Source organism: Panthera onca, chromosome D2, assembly GCF_046562875.1.
Source record: "Panthera onca isolate mPanOnc1 chromosome D2, mPanOnc1 haplotype 2, whole genome shotgun sequence".
NCBI classification, from domain to species: domain Eukaryota; kingdom Metazoa; phylum Chordata; class Mammalia; order Carnivora; family Felidae; genus Panthera; species Panthera onca.
The window spans coordinates 86,707,980-86,725,804 of record NC_138349.1 but is presented as its reverse complement, the minus strand read 5'-3'; the positions used below and the strand labels follow the sequence as shown (position 1 = coordinate 86,725,804).

General features: G+C 42.8%; 1 long non-coding RNA gene and 1 pseudogene across 1 annotated transcript in view; both read left to right on the top strand.

The window, feature by feature from the left end:
* The window catches only part of LOC132685570 (uncharacterized), a 61,107-nt gene extending 47,409 nt beyond the window's left edge, over positions 1-13,698 (top strand). Inside the window, exons 2-4 of the long non-coding RNA XR_009613217.3 lie at positions 309-1,958; positions 8,084-8,257; positions 11,978-13,698. This is a non-coding gene — a long non-coding RNA (uncharacterized LOC132685570). The remainder of the gene's footprint in view (positions 1-308; positions 1,959-8,083; positions 8,258-11,977) is intronic.
* Positions 10,917-11,671, top strand: LOC132685569 (large ribosomal subunit protein eL27 pseudogene; annotated as a pseudogene).
* Positions 13,699-17,825: the final 4,127 nt, after the last annotated feature.

Below are 17,825 nucleotides of genomic sequence, written 5' to 3'. Positions count from 1 at the left end.
TGAGAAATGTTATTTGTCTATACAAGTTCGTATCTCTTCAGGGCTATCTAGTTATATTGCAAACCACTCACGAATCAACTCTTCCTCTGACTGAATGATCCATTACCTGATTGCTCATGAGAATTCGTATTTGAAAAAATAAAACTTAGCATCAAATAAATGTTAGTTGTTTAAACGAATACTTGAAAACAGAACAGCGTTCTTACCTCTGAATATTCTATTTGTGACTTCAAACCAGTGCTAAGGAAACTTATAATACGTGGTTATAAATGTGTCAGGTGGAAATTTTTTCTCTTCTTCCCTTGTAGGTTCTGCGGCTGACCTAATAACTGAAATGACACAAGACAGATTAACAGGAGAAAAACAAATCCAATTACTCACAGAAGAATGCCCCAGAGGGACAAGATGCTCAAAGGCAGTCAGGCAGTTGAGGCTTATGGGTGGTCCTGAGCTAAGGAAAAGGGGCGGAGCTCAGAGAGGCAAAGACAAGTCTCAGAAAGATGAAGAGAGCACATGTTAAGTAAACATTTCTATGTATCCATAAATATAAATTATACACACACACACACACACACACACATGCACATATATATGTATATATATATTTGCTGTGCCAGAAGTCTCTCTGATCTAAAAAGCTCTCTCTGGTTTAGCTGTCTTTCTGGTACAGGCCCCCTTGTCTATATTTTTTCAGGCATTTAAGACAGAGGAGAATAAAAAGCTCTTCCTGAGTCTGCTGGGCCATGATTGTCTTTGGCTCAGAATAATCCACATACCAAAGTGGCATATTTGGGGGAGGCTTCTTCTGAACCCCTTCAAATGTATATTGAAGCAATTAGGTAAACTTTCAGTGAGTTTTTTTTTTTAATTTTTTTTAATGCTTATTTATTTGGGGGAGAGAGAAAACGAGCAAAGGAGAGGCAGAGAGAGAGGGAGACACAGAATCCGAAGCAGGCTCCAGACTCTGAGCTGTCAGTGCAGAGCCTGACGCGGGGCTCGAACTTGTGAACCCGAGATCATGACCTGAGCTGAAGTCAGACGCTCAACCGCCTGAGCCCCCCAGGCACCCCTCAGTGAGGTTTTGAGGTGAACCCGAGATCATGACCTGAGCCGAAGTCAGACGCTCAACCGCCTGAGCCCCCCAGGCACCCCTCAGTGAGGTTTTGAGGTAGGCACTGGAAAGAGGGATTATTTGGAGATGAAAGAACTCTGGCTCTACCCCCGTCCCCAGAAGAGAGACATGGGCCTTCTTCCATGTGTGACCTAGAAAATGCACTGTGGAAAAATGGACGGAGCAGGTAAGAGGCGGCAATCCCTCGTGTCCTACACTGCGATCCTTGTCTGACCACGTTGGACCCTGTGCTTCAGGTTTGGTGATTAGTCTCCATTCTTTGTCTGTCTTGCAAAGCACTTGAACCTATAAATCTAGGGGATAGCAGTTTGATAAAGTGATCTTTGTTTTTCACATACTCTACCAAGTTTCTTCACTACTATTTGACCAAACGTCAATTACTGGTAAGTATCAAGGGCCAGCCTGCTTATTTCCTATAACTGACCACATGCCTTCTAGAAGCTTGAAGAATGTATTTCAGACTTCCAGGTCCCCACTTCATGTTTTAGGCTCTAAACCCAACCATAGATATTATTTATTTTCATCTCTCAAGAGACCCTCGCTGATGGTTCCTTCTCCGGGACGGTCCTTTCTTCTTGTTTAGCATAATCCACGTGCTTTCTCTACGATCTCTTCTCAAAATATTTATTACAATTTCACCTTTGCCTTTCATTTGAGTCCCAAATGCAGCATTTTAATTGCAACAGAGACTGACCAGGCTACCTTTCTAAACATGATCTGAGGTGGTGCCTGGTGTGAAAAGCCCGGAAGGCCAAGTTCGCTTTGTTGTTGTGGTTTCTTCCTCCAGGTGTCTCTAACCCTGAGCCTCAGATGAAACGCAAAACATGTAAGTCATACAGTAGTCATTGTTCCTTTGTATTTTTAATGAAAGTATTTACTTTCACTGAAAAGAGTTTGCAGTTTATTAAAATACTGAAATGCAGTGATATAAGCCAAACTTACTATACAAATAAGCTTACTGAAGTCTACTCTATACTCTTAGAAATACGGTATGCATATTCAGGTCCCAAAAGTCAGTGGCAGCTGGTGAAGCACCAAGAGGCTGATCCTCCCGGGAGTGAGGGGAACTCGGTCTCCCCCGAGGCGGTAAGGTGGACAGAGTCCCCCGTGGTTGTTTTTAAGCCACTCCGTTTGGGGAGGTGCAGCAACAGATAACGAAGACAGCTACTTTTCAGACTTATCATTTCATTTAGTATTTTAGCGAACATTTAACAGAAAGCGTGGGCCCAGGCCATGGCAGAGAGCTCCGTTTTCATCAACATCACCAGGAAGGACCTCTCTTGCAACTGACTAACGGATTCTCTTTTGAATATTACAATTTTGTAACCACATTTCAGGCTATTATGTAATTGTATCACCAAGTGCTGATTATGGCTTTCAGTGTTCCCTATCAATTCTTTACTGCCATCGTATTCTCATTTCAAGCTTTAAATTCTATTTATTTCAACGATATCAGTGATCCTTTGAAGGTGAATAAATGGTAATACAAGGACTTACGCTGTTACCTACAAATAATGATTAAGGGCAGAACCTCATTTTGCAAAAAAAAAAAGTCTGCAAATATTGGGTATGGACATTTTCTAAGAATCAGGTTAATGGATCCCTTTAGAGTCTCTCAAATATTAAGGACCCAAGAAAGCCCCAGAAAAACTAACAAATCAGAGCAAGGGATGTTTCATAAAGTCTGGAGAACTGTGGCACAAAACGGGGCAGCTGACTTTTAAGAAGCAAACCAAAGGTCCGTAGTGGGAATGTAACCATAGGTTCAGTTATCCAGATGTCCCATCAGTGTACATTGGGTGCCCAGTATGTGCCCAGGGCCAGATAATTGAGACCACCTGGTAGTGCAGACCAAACCCTAACTCCAGCTACTACGCTTACCCATCCATCCTGATTCTGACTGTAGCACCCACTGTGCACAGATGCAGGGGGAGCCCCGAGGACAGCAGGTGCACAGTCCCTGGGGAGGGCATCATCCTAGGTGAGGCCGGAGGGTGAGGAGAAGGTAGACCAGCAAACCCAAGAAGGAAGGGGGGGGGGGGCTGTTTCAGTGGAGAGAGCCTCGAGAGCAAGTGATGGAGAACATGCTAGAGACCCTGGACTCAAGGTGACCTGGGGACCCCGTGCGCACAGGGAGAGGCTGTAAATGCCATGTGGACAGAACAGATTGAAGCTGTGCTGTGTTTATCACGTACATCTGCTCCTATCCGGTTCCTAATATAACCAGAAGAAAAGCAGGAAATCCCGAACTTCTAATCGAAAATAACACTCCTCCTACTTCTTTTAGTTAGGAATAGGCCATGCACTAGAAAGAGCACAGAAACTACTCTTTACAGATTTTGATGTTCAGTTTATCGATTGCTTTATTATAATTTTAAAAGGAATTGACCTTTTTAAAATCACATAATCATAATATGCCCTGTTTTGTCAAAATTATATTTTATAAGCTTATCAATGAGTCAATAGTGTGTCCCCATGTAAGTTGTACATAAAGCAGAAAGTAGGTCCCGGGACAATTAAACCTGAGGTAAGTGGGGAATGTTCTTACCCTGGAAAGTTCTAATAATTCAGACTGAAGTACTCCTGAGAGATTCAAGGTTTGTAATGGTTTTTTAGGAACATGGTAAGTGAGGCTTCAAGTCTTAAATATATGACTTTATTTACAATCACAAAACGGTAATCGCTGTTTATTATATTTGTTTTAAAATTTGTTCCTGACGCAGGAACATAAATCATGGGTTACCTCAGTTTTACCACTGACGAATCTAATTACTACATAATATTTACACTCTCGCTGCTTCATTAATTACATACAAAGCCTATATTTTAACACTTCTGAGAGCTTAATTTGCACTTAAATCATAGCACTTGTATTTATCTTACTCGTTTTGAGTTGCAGGTCGTTAAATATCGAATATGTTATAATATTGTGGGATAGCTCACTGCACTAGGCAAATGGCATTCCTTGTTTCCTCCTCTTCAACGACTTTGCCTGCCCAAGTGGTTCAGAAGTGCCTTCCCTTTGTGGCAACAAGCCTGAGGGATGGATGAGGGCAGGGATACAGAAGATAGCGATAAATATTTTAAGAGCAACTCAATGAGTGAGCGAAGAAATTAATATTGTTTGAGGAGGGTAGCTGTCTAATATGTTACACGCTGACACACAGAATTATAAGACCAAGAAGTACCAAAATAAGCCCCCAGGGCTGAGGTGAGATACCGTTTAAGTGCTTTAGGGATTACATCAGAAATTGACTTTCCACTTGGAAGACACAGGTGCTGGTTCCTGTCACACTCTGAGAGGCCGGCACACGTGGAAAGGAGTGACATCAGCAAGACGGGCCAGTGGTCCCGTGCTCATGTTCCCCTGTCAGCCACGATACCGTGGCATCTGTCCAGAACAACAGTGCCGCACGGGAGCCCTGGGGGCCAGGAGGATGTGACCCCTCAGTACGGTCCCCGGCCAACAAGAGCCATTTTGAGGAGTCAAGCTCTCGCTCAGGTGGCTGACTTGCCCCCTGGAGACGGGAACCAGCTCCCACCCTGAGGACCGGGCTATGCCCCATTTGACCTTGGTTCTGTCAATATGCCAAGGGACCCGGAGGAGTCACGCCCATCCACGCATGGGGCGATAGGTGTGTGGACACTGCCCGTGGACCCTCCAGTGACCGTACGGCCGCTCTGGTCCTCCTGGTGTAGTCTGGGAGCCCTGGAGGTGAACCCACCAAACTCGGCCAAGCTGTACTTTCGGAAAGGGCCCTGTAACTGGGTTTGGCTGTCCCAGCCACAGTGAGCTTACGGCCTTGATGGCACGGGGACCTTGCAGGAGACACTCGCATGTGCACCACTGGCGATCCCAAAAGGATGCCACATGCAGCCCCGGCCTTCTCACCACTGTAGTCGGGCCACAATCCTGAAGACCCAGGGCCCAGCAGGAGATGTGCCCGTCATTGCTCCAGGGATTCTGAAGGGCCCCACCCTCAGCTCCAGCCCCTCTCAGACACAGTCCAGGGCAGCCCCGCCCACCCAGGGACCCATCCAGTGGCCAAAGAGCAGCCCTCCAGGGACCCAGCAGACCTCACACACATCCACACACCCAAAGGCCTGCTGGCCGAGGCTCCCACTGCACCCTGACTGGGACTGTAGTCCCAGGGCCACCCCACTAAGCGAGGCAGTGGAGACGGTCTCATTCATCCCGGGACCAGACAGCACCCGTGTCCCCCTGAGTGCCTGGTAAGAAGCCCGCTCACCGAAGCTCCCACCGAAGACCCGGCAACGACCTCGTAACTGCCTCCAGCCCAGCACAACCCAAGTTCTCGAAGTAATCCTGTCGGCCCACAGAGGAGGAGATGTTCAGAGTGGTGCAAATACACTCTCTGATGCCATAACGATGGATACATGTCATTATACGTCTGTCCGCACCCCAGGAATGGGTGACCCCAAGAGTGGGCTGCAATGTATACAGTGGGCTGTGTGTGACTGAGATGTGCCAGTCGTAACAAATACACGTCTCTGCTAGGCGGAGTTGATAAAGGGGGAGACTGTATGTGTGGTCATGGTGGACACATGGGCTATCTTGGTACCCTCTTCTAAATTTGGCTGTCAACATTACATTGCTCTAAATAAAGCCTTAATGATAATAATAATAATGATAATAATAATAATTTGAAAACCCTGCGGCAGTAAAATTCAACTTACTCCTGCCTCGATTTCTTATCTCCTATATTTCTCATCTCCATCTTTTATAAATTCACAAAAACTTGTTAATGTTTCATTAAGTTCTCCATGTATTTTAAGGAGATGGGAAGCAAATATGTAATTAACCCTTTCCAGTAGTCTCATTTTTCCCTGCATTGTTGGGTATCCACTGGTATCATCAATAATTACCACGTCGATATTTCCCCTAGTTCGAGTCTGCTGGGTACATCTTCCTGAAGCTTGTCTCTGTCTGAAGTGTCTTAATTTGTATTCATTGTTAAAGGATATTTTTTGAAAAATACAGAATTCTAGTGGACATTTTTAATCAGCACTTTAAATATATAATTCCATTATCTTCTGTCTTCTATATTTTCTGGTGAGAAGTCAGCTGTAATTTTATTGTTAATCCTGTGAGCACAATGTATCTTTTTTCAATTTCCTCTAGTCCCTTCTATTTTTTATTTCTATTTTTTTAATGTAAATCCAAGTTAGTTAACATATGGCATAGTGAGGATTTCAGGAATAGAATTTAGTGATATATCTCTCATATATGACACCCAGCGCTCATCCCAACAAGAGCCCTGTTTAATCCCCATCAGCCATTTAGCCCATTCCCCCACCAGCTCCCCTCCGGCAGCCCTCAGTTTGTTCTCTGTATTTAAGAGTCTCTTGTGGTTTGTCTCCTTCTCTGTTTTTATATTATCTTTGTTTCCCTTCCCCAGTGTTCATCTGTTTCGTGTCTTAAATTCCACATATGAGTGAAGTCACATGATATTTGTCTTTCTCTGACTGGCTAATTTCACTTAGCATAATACCCTCCAGTTCCATCCACATAGTTGCAGATGGCAAGATTTCATTCTTTTTGATCTCTCCAGGTGCTTTTAATTGTTGTTGATGTCAGTCTTTCTGTGTGTTTGTTTTTGCTTTTCTTTGTTTAAAAACATTTTTTTGATTATGGGGCCCCTGAGTGGCTCAGTCGGTTAAGCATGCAACTCTTGGTTTCGGCTCAGGTCATGATCCCACAGGTCATTAGTTCGAGCCCCGCATCAAACTCCGTGCTGATCATGTGGAGGCTGCTTGGGATTCTGTCTCTCCCTCTCTCTCTGCCCCTCCCTCGCTTGTGCGCTCTCTCTCTCTCTCTCAAAATAAATAAGTGAGCTTAAAAAATTTTTGAGTATAGTTGATGCACACCATTAGATGAGTTTCAGGGGTACGATGTAGTGATTGGACAAGTTTATACATGATGCTGTGTTCGCTGCGGGGATGGCTACTATCTGCCATCACACATCACTGTAGCAGTACCACTGGCTGCATTCCTTATGCTGTGGCCTTTATTCCTGTGACTTACCCATTCGACAACTGGAAGCCCGTGTCTCCCTCTCTTTCACCCATTTGTCCCACCCCCGACCCTCCTAACCTCGGACAACCATCAGTTTGTTCTCTGTATTTATAGGTCTCATTCTGCTTTCTGTGCGTTTGTTTATTCATTTGTTTTGTGTTTAGATTCCACAGGTGAACGAAATCCTATGGTATTTGTCATTCTCATTCTTATTTCACTTAGCATAATGGCCTCCAGGTCCATCCACGTTATTGTAAATGGGATAGTCTCATCCTTTTTTCATGGCTGTGTCATAGTCGTGTGTGTGTGTGTGTGTGTGTGTGTGTGTGCGCGCGCCACATCGTTTTATCCATTCATCTGTCAGTGGACACTTGGGTTGCTTCTATAACTTGGCTATTATAAATAATGCAAAAATGCTACAATAAACATAGGGGTGCATATATTTTTGAATTTGTGTTTTCATCGTCTTGGGTAAATACCCAGTAGTGAATCACTGCAGCAAATGGTAGTTCTATTTTTGATTTTTTGAGGAACCTCTGTACTGTTTCCCACAGTGGCTACACCAGTTTACATTCCCACCAACAGTGCACGAGGGTTCCTTTTATTGTTGCTTTCCTCTATCTTTGTCTGCGGTGTGACTGGTGACGTATCTCAGTGTGGTTTTCTTTGCATTTATGCTAGTTGGAGATTGCTGGGTGTCATCAATCTTGGAAAACTCATATGCATTATCTTTTATAATATGTCTCCTCCATATTCTCTACCTTTAGTCCTTCAAAAATATAGACTTCTGTTTTTCATTTTGATGTTACCCCATATGTTTCAGACATAATTTTATTTTTTTATGGTTTGTTTATTATGGACCAGTCCTCAAGGTACCTTAATTTCTTTCTTTTTTTAAATTTTTTATTTTTTAGAGAGAGAGAGAGCGAGCATGAGTGGGGAAGAGGAGCAGAGAGAGAGAGAGAGATAGAGAGAGAGAATCTTAAGCAGACTCCAAGCGAAGCTCAATGCCATCACCTGGGATCATGACCAGAGCTGAAATCAAGACTCAAATTCTCAACCAACGGAGATACCCAGGCACCCCTAAGGTACCCTAATTTCTGCAGTTAAGTCTAGTCCATACCTAAACTCATTGAATGGTATATTCATTTTTGATATTTTATCTTTTAGCTCTAGAATGTCCAGTTAATTTGTTTTAAAGTTTGCAACACTCTAGTAAATTCCTCAGATGTCCACACATTTTGTCTCCTTTTCTACTAATCCCTTCTACATATTTATAATAGCTATTGTAAGGCCTTGTGTAGAATCCAATAGCTGGGTATTTTGTGAATCTGCTTCTATTGGCTACTTTTTCCCCCCTGATCATATATTTTCTCATTGTTTACAAATATGTTATATTTTGTAAATGTGTCCTGGGCATGTATAAGAAGACAGTAGAAAGCATACTAAATAATATTTGCAGACTCAATGGCATGGGGAATTACTCCTGTCAGGCCACTGGGATCCGGGTTGGGCTGAGTCCATCGATAGCACTGTTTAGTGGACTTAGGCTCTGTTGCATCTTTCACGCACCACCATTTTCAAATGTTTCAAGGGTAGATAATACTCTGTCTTTGGTAACGTTTTGTACCTGATCATCAGGGAGATGTCAGAGTGCGATCTCTACTTTTTAGTCCAGATTTTGGGTAGCTGGGAGGGAGTCGCTTTTTCTCCAGTGAAGCCCCCTTCTTTCTGTTCTCAGTAAAAAAAATTCTTTCCAATTTGATGACCTGGTCCCAGACCTTTGTGTCCTGCTTCTATAGCTGGTGAAGGTCCCTAGTCAGTATGCCACCATTGGCTCAATGAGAGCCTTGAGCTCTTAGTTGGTATTTCTCTCCCTGTCCCATCCTAAACCCAACCTTTAGGATACCATTATACTGAGAACCTCAACACCCTTGCTGTGGTCTGAATGCTTGTGTCCCTCCAAAATTCTTATATTAAAAATCCATTGCCCAAAGTGATTACATTCAGAGGTGGGGACTTTGGTATGAGATGAGGTCCTGAGGGCTGAGCCCTCAATGATGAGGCTACCATCACCGTAAAAGAGACCCCAGTGAGATCCCATCTCCTTCCTCCATCTGAGGTATAATGGAAAGTCTGTGACCTCCTTCATCCACGCCAGCACATTGATCTTCTACTTCTGGCCTCCACAACTGTAAGGAATGCATTTCTGTCATTTATAAGCCACTCAGTGTGTGGCATTTGTCATAGCGGCTCAAAAGGACAAAGACGACCCTCCATCTTGTGCGGATATCTTTCTCAGGCCTTTTGCTCTTCCCCCAGCCTTCATCACATCACTTTTGTGCACGGATAAGTGGCTTTTGAGAAGGAATTAGTAAGTGCATTCAAATCAGATGTTTGGCTTCTCTGGATTTGCATCCTCCAGGCTCACTCATGTCACATTAAAACCTTGCTACAACGGAAGGCATTTCTTCTCACCCAGCCCCTATTGTGTATTTGCCTTTCCTAATCTTGTGCCATCCCATGTGGAACTCGCTTCTCTCAAGAAGTGCTCATCCTTTTTTGAAATTTAGTTTTTTTCACATCCATTGCATCGTCACACTTCTGGTGAGGTCCCCAAAATTATGAATTTTCAGGCTGTCTAGCTTTCCCCCTTTGTTGGTGTGGTGCAGTGGTCTCTTGAGATTTTCTGTATCCTGACTGGAGTATAATTTATTTGTTTATTTTTAACCTTTTATTGTCCCTATATATAAGGTGCATTTCTTACAAGAAACTTAAGGAGTTCTTCCCCTTTTAAGATTTGTGATTGTTTTTCTTTTTAATGATTTATGCACTTTACATACTAACTTCACCACAGACTCCTTAATTTTGAATTCTTAGCTCCCCTTGATCTCTCCCTGACTTTGAAATTTTGTTTTCCTTGCTGGGTTTTGTGCTTAAATATGTATTGTTTTTAGAACAAGATAGTTTTATAACTAATTGACTAGATCAATGACTGAATAACCCATTTGATTTTATATAAAGAGATTTTTTTGTGTGTGAGGTGACCACAAAGGACGTGTAGAAATGACTTGTATCCCCCCCCCAAAAAAAAATGACTTGTATCCTCTGTAAAATGTATGCACATTCATTAGCTTAGGAGAAGTGGAATCATTGTCAAAGCTCTCCTCCATCCTTTTCTTTTATCTCTCAAGAACTTATTTAGTCTTTACAGATAACCCTCTTCTCACCAGGGAGATGGTCACTGACAGAAACGTGTGGATGTTCACAGTGAGGGTTCTGATGAAGAAACACCTGGGTCCGTATAGTGCTTTCCTGTTGCCACTGTGGCAAATTACCACAAACTTAGTGGCTTAACACAGTTTTTAAAAAATCTTACATCCTGTAGACCGGAACAGTGACATGGGTCTCATTGGGCTGAAATGAAGTTTGGCGGGGTGCATTAATTTCTGGAGGATCTCAGGGAGACGCTGTTGCCTCGCCTTTTCCATCTTCTAGAGGCCACACCTCTCCCTGGTGTATGCCCTCATCCCCCACCTTCACAGCCCACAGGGGAAGGTTGGGTTCTTCCCACAGAGTGTCACTCTGACTTCCTGTTCTGAATATACCTTTTCAGGATCACTCTGGTAGTCCGGGATGATCTCCCTATTTCAAGGTCAGCTGATTGCCAGCCTTAATTCCACTGACAATTCCCGTTGCCATGCCATCTCCCATATACGTAGGTTCCAGATCTTAGGATGTAGGCATCTTTGCGGGGTGATTATTGTACCCGCTGCAGTCACATCCTGACGTCAGACTAGGACCAGCATCCTGGCTCCAGCTCTGAGAATTTGTCCCTAGGATTATTTATACCTTTTAAAGCGTCAGTTTCCTTACTTTTAGTGTGGGGATAACCACCTTAGCTTTGCTTATTTGTTGTCAGGAAGTAATGGGGTAATATAAGTGAAGTGTTTAGTATAGAACTTAACATACAAGATAGTCAATGAATATTAGTCACACTGTTATTGATAATAAACACAACTAGAGGATGAAGATACAAGAAAAATATCCCTAACTTTCTGCAGTTGAGATGGGCAAGTTCAGGAAGCCTAAGAAGGCGGTCCTGGTCCTGGCCAGATGCCACTCCGGCTGCAGAAAACATCGTGATGAACATTGATAATGGCACCTCAGACCGTCCCTACAGCCATGCTCTGGTGGCTGGAATTAACCACTCTCCCTGCAAGGTGACAGCTGCCCTGGGCCAGAAGAAAATGGCCAAGAGGTCAAAGATCAAGTCTTTTGTGACAGTTTATAACTACAGTCACTTCATGCCCACAAGGTGCTCTGTGTATATCCCCTTGGACAGAACAGAGACTCTGTTCTTAAACACATGGCCTGAGGAGAGGCCAAGGTCAAGTTCAAGGACAGATGCGAGACCATCAAGGACAGATGGTTCCAGAAGCTGCGGTTTTAGACTCTTTTGTTTTGATCATTAAAAATACCAAAAAAAAAAAAAAAAAAAAAAAAAAAAGGAAAAGAGAAGGGAAGGGAATAGAAGAGAAAAAAAAAAAAAAAAAACAAGAGAAAAGAAAACAAGAGAAAAGAAAAGAAAAAAATATCCTTAAGGATATATACGTTTTTAGCTATCTCTCCTGAATTTTTATAATTTGCTAATTAGCTACAAATAGTTAGGGTAAAGGTATCTGGGGAATGCTTGAATGTAATTTTGAGGGGTATGTGATGAGCATGTTTTTTGCAGTTTAGTCCCGTAGATACAATGGATAATGATAAAAACACTGGGGTATTTAGCAATATTTCTATTACCGCAGAGCTCAACAGCGTGGATGGGCCCATGGAATGCTAATCACTGTCCGGACAGACCCTGTGGACATTTCAAGGATGCCAACGCCACGGTGGCATCTGTCACGGAAACAGATGCTATTTGCGTCTGTTTCCTGTGATAGTCACTGAAGATGGCAGAGGAAAAAAAATTCACACAGGCCCGCTCAAACATTCAAAAACATATTTGGCTTGTCAATCCGCTTTTTAAAAATTATTGTAAGAGAGGAGATTTATAGGAAACACAAATTTTAAGCAACCAAGAAATATGTTTTTTTTCTGAATTTACCTGTGAATACATATATTGTGTCTACTGTGTAATCACTTGCTCTCAGTGAATTCTAAAAGACAGTATTTTTAAGCAAAAGGAGAAGGGAAAGGAAATGATAGTTCTTTCACTTTAAAACGTACATTAGAGTTATTGACCAAATTTATCATTTATTGTGTATTTGCAAATCAGTTTCTGTAAGATATGTTTACATAGAATAATATTGTACCTTCCATTTTTAAAGTTCTTTTTTTTCCTAATGGCCTTGGTAACTTAGCTCCAACCCCATAGGAAATTTTTTTGTTAATATTTTTAGTTTGTTTGTTTGTTTGTTTATTTATTTATTTAGAGAGAGGGCGCTCAAGTGGGGGGAGGGGCAGAGAGAGAAGGAGAGAGAGAATCCCAAGCAGGCTCTGCACCATCAACGCAGAGCCCAACACGGGGCCCGAACCCACGAACCGTGACATCACAACCTGAGCTGAGATCAAAAGTCAGATGCTTAACTGACTGAGCCACCCAGGCAGGCCCCCGGCCATCACTTTTTTTTTTTTTTTTTAATTTTAGGAATTTTTAAGTCAAATCAAAGATAGTTTGCTTCTCAAGCATCTGAGAAAATCCTAAGTTTGATTTTCCCAGGGGTTCTCCCTAAGTGAGTTTTATCAGTCCTGGGTACAAGCTAGCCTGCAATAGTAATTTGTTTTTTAATTTCACCCAGTCCAGCTATTCTATATGTAAAAATAACCATAGGGCACCTTTAATGTTGGGGCATTATGACAATAACAGATAAGAAAATGGCTGCATATGGAGTAAGAACTTTTTAATTGAGTTAAACATAATTTTATATAATAGCTATGAAGAGGGTATAGCAGATCTTGTTGTGAGGCATTTGTTGATAAATAAATTATTTTCCTTTTAATTTGATGGAGCTCATCGCTACTGAACGAGCTCTCCTAAATATGCAGTGTATGCCAGAAGGTAACTTTCTTGTAACGTTCTGTCTGCATATTATACATACTGAAAACAGTCTCTACATCTCGTGTTTGATTCAATATCCTTTTAATCATCTTTACGATGGCTATTGCTGTCAATATGATTTGCAAGAATGATTCCTCTTGATTATATTTAGCTCTGGTAATGGCATCTACATCAGTTTGCATAACATTTTGGTTTCTCTAAGAATAGTCTGGGCTTCTCTGGAGATAGTAAATCCATGATGGCTACCCAAACAGAAAATAGCTTACATCTCTAAGCAGGGAAAAAAGAAAGATAACATGTAAGTAAATTCCTGTGGAAGATTTTTTAAATTTCCTACAGCAACCTGTGGTTGCTCACAGATCTATCTTCCCATTTCACTTCTTACCAGAAGAGTCAGACTGTGCTGTTCAGTCTAAAGATGTTCCTGAAAAACATGACATTAATTTGGAGACTAAACACATAGGTTAACATGCAGGCAAAGCTCTGTTTCTTTCTTTCTTTCTTTCTTTCTTTCTTTCTTTCTTTCTCTCTCTCTCTCTCTCTGTTTCTTTCTTTCTCTTTTAAATTTGCAATGCAAAGTCTCAAACAAATGTAATCCAAACTGACTTTAAAAATATAAACCTATAAGTACAGTTTAATACTTCAGTCAAAACTCAGCTGGAACTCTTAATTAGAAAATAGTAAATTGGGGTACCTGGGTGGCTCAGTCAGTTAAGTGTCTGACTTTGGCTCAGGTCACGGTCTCACAGTTTGTGAGATTGAGCCCCGCATCAGGCTCTGTGCTGACAGCTCTGAGCCTGCAGCCTGCTTTGGATTCTGTGTCTCCTTCTCTCTCTGCCCCTCCCCCGCTTGTACTGTGTCTCTCTCTGTCTCTCAAAAATAAATATATATTAAAAAAATTAAAAAAAGAAAATAGCAAATTAATTGTTCCATATTTAATATGAATGGATAAATGTATTCTTCCACTTTTTCCTCCTCCTAGAATTATATATATATATATATATATATATATATATATATATGTGACACAATTGAATTATAAAAGACATAAAAGTATATGAAAATACGCTTACCCATTAATTAGAGCCCTCAAGTCTTATATAATCATTTATATATTCAGATTATCTAGTTTTGAAACAAAATATAAAATTAGTGATTAAAAGAATTACTTTAGAGAGAGCACAAGATTGTCCCATCAAGAATATCTTAGTTCTACTTGGATTTGAAAGTGTTAAAATATGAACCTTATATATGAATGCAGCACAAATATGAGTGTAAAAGGATGCTCTATTGGAGGTATAATTTGCTCTATTGGAGGTATAATACAATTCAACACACATAAATAGTAATTATTATTTTTATTTTTTATCAAATTTCCCATTACTTTTTTTAAAAAAAAGTTTTGATTGCTTGAAATTTTCATTACAGTAAAAATGAATACAAATATTTCACTTTATATGCAGAATAATTTATGGTAACTTTAAAAAAGTTAGATGTCTCATTATACAACATACCACTTTGCCCTAATATGTGAAGTTCATTAAACCTTCAAAAAATTTTACCAAGTATGAGATCATTACAATCAATAATAAGTAAAATAAGCCACAACCAAATGTTTTGAAATACAGAGCAAGTTAATCAAGAGGGTAATTTTCAGATTAATATGGAGTAGAGAGGATCTCCTGAATTATCAGCAAAAATCATACATTAAGGAGGTTTCAAAGTTACATGTTAATTTCCCAAGATATGACAGCTATCATTGAGACAAGATACAGTTTAATACAAAGACACACACGTCAAACTTAAAAATTACTATAGTCAAAAGACACAACAGAATTAAAAGGAAACCTATAGAATGGAAGAAAAGTTATGCAAACCACATATCTGCTAAGGGGTGAACCTAGAAAATATAGAGAACTCCTTCAACTCACCATCAACAAAAAAGAAGTAACCTGATTTAAAAATGGGCAAACGACTTGAACAGACATATATCCAACGATCACATACAAATGGCCAATAGATTTATGAAAAGATGCTCAATATCCTTAATCATCAGGGAAACGGAAATCAAAACCACAATGAGATGTCACCTCAGACCCAATAGAAAGGCTATTATCAGTAAAATAGAAAATAATAAGTATTGGATGTGGAGAAATTGGAACACTCGTGCACTGTTGGTGGGAATGTAAAATTGTGCAACCACTGTGGAAAACAGTGTGAAGGTTGCTAAAAAAATTAAAAATAGAATTAGCATATTTATTGGTCTGCTCAGCCTGCCATAACAAAATGCCACAGACTGGGTGGCTTAACAGAAATCTTTCACACAAATCTGGAGGCTCAGAAACCCAAGATCAGGGGGCCAGCTGACTTGCAGATGATTACCTTCTTGCTACATCCTTAAATGGCTTTTCTTCTGTGTTGGTGCAAAGAGATAGAAAGAGACTGGGGAGGGCAAGCTGTTTAATGGGTATAGATGTGGTTTTGCAAGATGAAAAAGTTCTGGAGAGCTGCTGCACGATAATGTACATAAACCTAGTGCTAATCAACAATACACTTAAAATGGTTAAGATGATAACTTTTATGCAATGTGTTCTATGTCATAATTAAAAATTAAAAAAAAATGATAATTATATAAAGTATTAAGTAAAAATATCTATAAGTAATCAAAGCAAATATTCAGTTACATAATATTCCCCCAAATATTTTCATCTAAATTCCTTGCCATTTTTCCGATAATCTTTTTGAGATTTATTTTTAGCATTTTGATCTGGATCACTAAGTTATAATCTGTAAGAATATTAATACAAAATGTATTTTTAAATGAATGGTTTTTAAGTAGCATTCCTATTTTAAAGTTATAAGTGAGATTTTCCTAGATGTAAGGAAATTTTTTAAGTTAGATTTTTTGTTTTTAAATTTTAACAAAAGGTTGTAATAAATGGAAATTCAATATCGTTTACTATCAGGCCAATTTAATCTAATTAAGTACTATTAGTATGTAACTCTTCTATGTATCACACCGAGATGTTTTCACTCTTTTAGGAGATAAAGTAAATAAAATGTATTAATAATCTTATAGAAGCGAAAACAATTGTTACTCTCTCCAGTTGTACAGATGTTTCTTTTGACTTGGGGAAGCAGGAGGGGTAAAGGCAGTGAGCGCATGCTTCTGTTAGTGAAGGCAGCTTTGTTCTGAAGACAGGCACATTCGGAGAACGGAGATCTTTGGGGGCATATGCAACAGGAAGTCTGTTTCCTTGAGATTTTGGAAATTGCGTTGACAAATTAGTGCCGGCCCTTCTGTGCCACCCTCTCTAAGGTCTCCCCGTTATCCAGAGTGGGGGCGCAGGTGAATCCGGGTAAGATTCAAATGAAGGAGCAGGAGCCGGGAAGCTCATTGGGATACGGAGTCGGTCTCCTCCGAAGGGAATTGCGAGCCTCCTGCGGTCACGGGGCGCTCTTCCTCCGCGCCAGCCGCTGGGGACCTTAGGACCTCCCGCGCGGTGGGCGGGGCGCCCCGGCCCCAGTTCTCCCCTCGCCCGGCGCCGCGGGAGGCGCCCTCCTCCCGGGTGTGGCAGCCTCCAGCTGCGCACTCTGGGCACGTGCCCCCAAGGGCCAACCCCGCTCGCCTTTCGCTGCCGGTGGCGTCCGCCCGCTGCGCTCGCTAGGCGCCCCCTGGGAGGACTCGGCTTCCCCGGTGCCGAGGCATGCGCACCCCCCTCCCCCCGCCCCCCAGCCAGGGAGGATCTCTGCTCACCCGGAGCCGCGGGATGCGCCCCCCTGGAAGGAACCCGCTTCCTCGGTGCCCCGGGATGCGCCCCCCGTGGGAGGACCCCGCTCGCCCAGGCCACAGCCCCTGTGCCCCAGCCTCCGGCCTCGCTCGTTTCTGCCCCGCAGACCGCGTGGAGGCCGCCGCGGTCACCGGGCGCGCAGAGGCCTTGGGCGCTGGGCTCCCCTCGCTCGCAGCGGCGGACGCCGGCCTCCGCGTGGCCAGCGTTTGGTCTCCGGAGGCCGGACGTGCGGGTCGGGCACGGGGTTCCGCTCCGCCAAGGGCGCCCTTCTCCGCCCGCCTCGCAGAGGGCGGCGCCGGGTCCGGCCGTGGGGCCTGCGGCGATCGGGTTCCCAAAGGGCCCGCGTCTCGCCTCCCTCGTCAGAGCCCACCGGGCACCCCGAGCCTCCGCGCAGGAAGCGGGGTCCCAGCGCCTTCCCCGGCTGCTCGGGCCCCGCCAGAGGCCTGGGCGCGTCGGCATCCCCCGCTGGGTCCCTGTCCTCCCCTCGTTCCGACTGTGCAGCAGGGATGCGACCGGGAGACTCTGGCTCCGGTAGCCTGTTCTGGCCACAAGTGGTGATTCCTCGAGTCTCTGGCCGCTCGGAAAGCCACCCAAATCATGGACGGGTCCATGGGACCGTCAGCCTTCCCCGTTCGGGGATGAAGCCCTCCCCCGGCCCCCAAAGCATTTGGGGGGAGCGCTAAGTTTGGAAGACACGGAACCAAAGGGGAATGCAGGATGCAGGTGTCAACAAAACAAACGACTCTGCCGCCGACTTCTTGGGAATTTTCACGGCAAGCCTGTTTATTTACAAAACACGAGTGG